Below are 6,000 nucleotides of genomic sequence, written 5' to 3' on the forward strand. Positions count from 1 at the left end.
GCCAGCGAAGTCAGCGATGATCAATCTTCGTTGACTGATCTAGTCTCTGATCCCGATAACCAGCATCAGCGAAGACAAACCATGACCTGGCAGCGAAATTAAGCATAATTTTTTTAAATTGTTCAAATTCTTTTAATTCTTTTAATCAAATATTTAATATAATCTCGTTTAATTTTTGTGAATAATGTTTTGTGAATAGTTTCTTGTGTAAATATCCATTCTAACTTGCCTCGTTTTACGTGAAATATGCAGTGTGGTGAAGAACCTTGAGTGGGATAAAACGTTGAAACATAATCAAAGCATCAACCTGGATGAAATGCCACAAGATTTTGAAGATGTAGCTAGATGGGTTCGTTCTAGCAGAATCGGCTATGCTGTGGAAACAAACGTTAAGGTTTACAAAATTCACATACAAGAATTCTGGGAAAATGCAAAACCTGAGACTATCAACAACAAAAGAGGGATAACATCAACGGTTCGCTACAAAAGAGTAGAAGTAACTGAAGACAGAATCCGCCAGGTTCTGAACCTACTAGACAATGATCAAGATCCGTTAAGCCTAAGCAAAGATGATATTCTTGATGGTTTTCGAGGAATGGGTTACGCTGGAGATTTCCGTCAAAAGAAAGAAATTAAGAGAGGAGGACTCACCAGAGACTGGAGATTCATTGTTCATGTTATTTCTATGAGTCTGGCACACCGAAAGGGTGGTTATGATGGTTTGAACTTGGAATGGTCGGCAGATATGCTAAATCTGTGTCTTAATCAGAAGTTTAATCTCTCTGGCTTAATATTCAACTATATGCTTGAAAATGTAAGTGGACCAACGTGGGCGATGTATCCAAGATTCGTTAGCTGATCAATGACCAATACAAGGATCTTCCAAACAATAGAGATCTTTACAAGTTTCACGTCCCCACAAGCCGTCAGTACACTGAAATAAAGACTAATGAATGGGTGCTGTTGCATGACTGGATGTATCGAGCTGAGAGATTGCCTCTAGTAAAGGAAGCTTATAGAAAGTACAAGGAAGCTGTTCGAGAAAAACAACAACGAGCTGCTCAAGCTCAAGCCGAAGCAGCTGCAAAAGAAGAACGCTCTAAAGGAAAAAGGAAAGAAAAGCAGGCGGCTGAAGACGAACCACCCAAAAAGAAAAGGGCACCGGAAAGCACTGAAAGATTTATGGGTGCAAGCATAAGGGCGGCCGAGTCAGAAGAACACCGTCAGCATATTAGAGATTTGAAAGATATTCACGCTTTGCAAGAAAAGGAGAAGAGAGAAAAGAGGTTAAAGCGAAAAGAGATATCAGCCTCAGAAAGACCAGAGACGGTGACTGAGGAAGTTCAATCGTTGAATGATTTCGTAGATGCAATGATTGTTGACCCCGATGAAGCTTCAGCAAGCAAGGGCCCCTCTAAAGTGTCTCCTGTGAAGCCAACGAGGGTTTCAAAGCCTCCAGTACCTCCACAAAGGGTTCGACCCTTTCAAGAACTTTACGACAAACTGATCAAAGATACTGGTCCCTCAGTTGCCAAACAAATTTGTCTGCTGAAGAATCAAGTAAACGACACGAACTTTCTGAGGGAAAAGATCAAGGATCAGAGGAAGAAAAACAAAGAAATGAATGCCTACATGGCTAAGCAATCCAAGTTCATCAGATTTCAGCAAGCGGGGTTGGAGAAAATGTATAGAATGATGAGAAACATGTGTGAACAAATGAAAGTGAAACCCAAGTTTTCCTTTGAAGAAATCTTTGACTTTGAGGGGTTCGTGGAAGAAGAAAATGCTCGAAAGGAAAAGGAGGGTGAAACTAAGAAAAAGCGTTTGGAATCGGTCGAAAAAGTAACTGAGGGAAACGAAAGTGATGAAGAGGCAGTGGATTGAGATGATATGCCGGCCAAATTTCTCGAATGGGGTCTTGACAAAGAAGTTCTCTATGAACAAGAAAATGGAAAAACCTTCTCTCCTGAGCACCCTGAATGGTTCAAGAAAGAGAGAGAACGACTCCCAGACTTTTATCAAGTAATAGCAGTAGAAAAGAGTGAAGCTACTGACAAAATCATCAGCTGGATGTACGACAATCTTCGAGGAATGTTTGTGGTGAAAAGACGTGGTGGAGTAATCCAGTATTTCCAGACCGGATTTGATCTTTTCACACTTCCCAGGTGGGATCTGCGGGAACTTGGTCGTCTGGACATATTAAACCCAGAAGAAAGAGGAATCGGGAGGGATTTCGAGCAGATAATTGCCAAAGAAAGCAACAAAGGGTTCCCTAATCATGCTCCGCAGCGTCCAAGACGCAGAGTTTCAAAAACAACCATTGATCGAGTAACTGGAAAGGGAAAAGTGACGTGGGTGATCAACCCTGCCAAAGTTGTCACAAGGATCAAGCTTCCTGAATGTGACACCCCAGGAAAACCATGCAACTTAACTAGCTTCCTCAGTAACTTCGTGCTAAATTTCGGGATGAAATTTCTTTCAACTTGGGGATGATGTGACAACCTGAGAAAAACCTCACACTAGCTTAGCGATTCAACTTATACTTACTCAATTTTCGGGACGAAAATTCTTTCAACTTGGGGATAATGTAACATCCCGGAAATTAGGCATCTTTCCTGATTCAGTTCCCATTACGTTTTATGATTTAGTTTATTTTGTAAAATATAATTACTAAGTGTGTGCGTATTATTTAAAACTCGAAACGAAACCGACCATATGGGATCGACCAAACCCAGTACGTACCCCGCCCCATTCACACTTTCGGCCCAAACGCGTCAAGCTTAATTAACAATATATACCATGTAAACATGAGAGATAATTGAGGTGTGTGCTAGCAAGCTTAATTAATTGAGGTGCATGCTTGCTAGCTTGGTTATATCTAATACACGGTAGACTTTGTCACCTAGGTGTGTGTTTGCTTGCTTATTTACCAACATAAATTCATGAGAGATAAAAGACCTACTTGCTAGCAAGCTTAATTAATTGAGCTATGAGCTTGCTGGCTTGATTCACAAACAAAACTACTTCCTGTTGTCGAGTCTAGGCATCTGATCGCAAACCAAATAATCCCTTGCTCCACTTAAATTGCTTGCGGCCCAATAAACCAACATCAAACTTGTTTTGTTTCAGCCCATATTAAACCCCAAACCGCCCAAACACCCCATCCCTTATTACGTACGTGAAATCCCTCCTAGACCCATAACCCTAGAGCGACATCAGACTTATTCCCCTCTGCTTCTCTCTAGTCGACTCAGGCAAGGTGCAAGGAGTCCTTAAAGTCCTTCGGTTTCAGGCTTTTGATCAATCCACACCATCTCTTTAACTAGGTAACAAATTTGATTGATGTTATAGTCTTGTTAACTTCAAAAATCATGGCTGCGTTTTTGTTATGTCTGGATGATTATGCTAATCAGTTGTGTCATGGCTGTGTTTATATTTGTCTTTGATGATCTTGATGTTATGATGTAAATTGGTAGTGTAGAATTCATGAAAAACAAATATGAGGGTTAGTATTACGGTTTATGTATGTATGGGTATGTATCGCTGGGTTAGGGCTGTCATGCTTGATGATATTGATGATAGTGTATGATAAATCTGGTATAAAACAATCTATGACCTGCGATAAATAATGTAGAGATGTTTATATGATGGTAAATCATGATAGAGAAACCCGGAAACATGTTTAAGTAATGTATAGGCGAAAAACAACAATCTGTGCGGCAGTTACAGCCAACTTTAAATGGCTGTAACCAGGTTATAATATAATGAAGACTGAGTTTTCTGGAGTCCACAAAGTAGAGTTAAACGGTTAAAAATCGCCTTTTCGGAGGATTTTTATTAAACTGTTTTTGATCAGTAACCAAACTGATATTTTTGATATAAAAACAAGTATTTTAACGTATACTAAGTTTACTTGGTGTTCGGTTAGTCATACGTGGCTTCCGACGCTCAAAAATGTTACCGAAACGCTAAAATAAGTGTTTTTCGACATAACTATAATGGGTTGCTCATGAGTAAATTTAATGTGTCACAATGTGCTATGTGTTTTACAATATGTGTATGATGATGTGTTAGTGTTGACAAGATTATGCGTGTTACGCTTGAGTATATGTATATATACAAATACACCAAAATAATCAAAAATAATAACTTTTCGAGAAAACTCAAAGTTATGTGAAAATTCTAAGTATCGGAGAAACTTCGGTATTTATGTGAATTTTGATTATTAAAATCATCCTTACTTTATTTAGGACGCATAAACAATTTGAGGGATTGTGTTAACATTTAAAAACACACCCAAGGTGAGTACATAGACCCCTCTTTTACTGTTTTTCAAACATTTTGGGGTGAAACACATGTGCCTACTTGTTACTTTCATGATTTCATGCTTTCATATCATATACTTGCTATGTTCATTAATACATCGATTTACATGACATTTTACGCTACGTATGTTCGTTTAGCGCATACTTAGTACATTGTTTTACATGACATATTCATGCTATGTATGTTCATCATACTTAGTACATTGTTTTACATGACATATTCATGCTATGTATGTTCATCATACTTAGTACATTGTTTTACATGACATATTCATGCTATGTATGTTCATCATACTTAGTACATTGTTTTACATGACATCTTCATGCTATGTATGTTCATCATACTTAGTACGTTGGTTTTACATGACATTTCACGCTATGTATGTTCATCATACTTAGTGCATTTATTTTTACATGACATTTTCACGCTATGTATGTTCATCATACTTAGTGCATTTATTTTACATGCCATTTTCACGCTATGTATGTTCATCATACTTAGTGCATTTATTTTACATGACATTTCACGCTATGTATGTTCATCATACTTAGTGCATTGTTTTACATGCTTACATCTTGGGTATGACATTTGGTTTGTTTAAGTGGGACCATATACATTCATTAACATTAGCTACGCCGCTCGTTAGTAGGTAATGGTACCATAGGATCTGACAAATCCCGTTATTGCACTACACCCATGGTTATGTGTGGGGGTTGTGGGTAACGACTGAATCTGATAATTTTTAACTTACCCTTTGGAGGTTTGTTAATGCGAAAACGAGTTGAACAATAATCGAGTCACACAGGTTTGAATGTTGTTAACGAGACGACCAAAAGTAGTTTCACTATTAAAACAAATACGATTTTGAGACGAGTTAAACGATTTGAAACGAGATACACAAGGTGAAACGAGTAAACGAATCAAACGATTGGTTTTGGGCAATAAGTAGCTAATGGGGCGGGTGTAGTATGATAGTATCATGGTAGATGCGCCGCTGGTACATCTTATGTATATAAGTGCTTCTATCATATTACATTGCGTGTCGTTATTTAGCTCATCAAGGAAACGATTTTGAAACAATATCACACAACGATGTTCTTTTTTTTAGAGATATAAATTATACGAGTTTTTACGAGATGTTTTACAAGTTGATTTTCAAAAGTAAATGTTTTTGGGTTAAGAATCATGGCTACGAGGTTTTATAAACTATAACCCGCTTGATTCGAGTTAGTCAATTAAGTTGCAATATTATACTCTTTTCAAAACAAAGTTTTTAATAAAGTATTGCAACACTTAAACTAGCCATGAATTCGACACTCCTATAAAACCTATGTACTCGCCAGCATTTCTTTGCTGACTAAGTTTTTACATATGTTTCATGTGTTGATGCTTGAATGACCGCTAGGATGCATGTGTCACATAGGATCTGGACGAGCCCTTAGTGACATAATAACTATGATAGACAATATAAAACTTGTTTATTCTATGTTAAGACAATGCAATGCTTAATATTATCAATAAAACGAAACACTTTTTGTATCCATGGTTGTGAAACAATTGCTTCTGTTACAACACCCCCCGATGTTTCCGCCACGGTTGTTGTCCTACGTGGTCGGGGTGTGACAGAAGAAAGTTGGTACAATTCAAACGGCACTGGAATCATAAATTTTCGAC

This window comes from Helianthus annuus, chromosome 16 (genome assembly GCF_002127325.2).
Source record: "Helianthus annuus cultivar XRQ/B chromosome 16, HanXRQr2.0-SUNRISE, whole genome shotgun sequence".
Taxonomy (NCBI): Eukaryota; Viridiplantae; Streptophyta; class Magnoliopsida; order Asterales; family Asteraceae; genus Helianthus; species Helianthus annuus.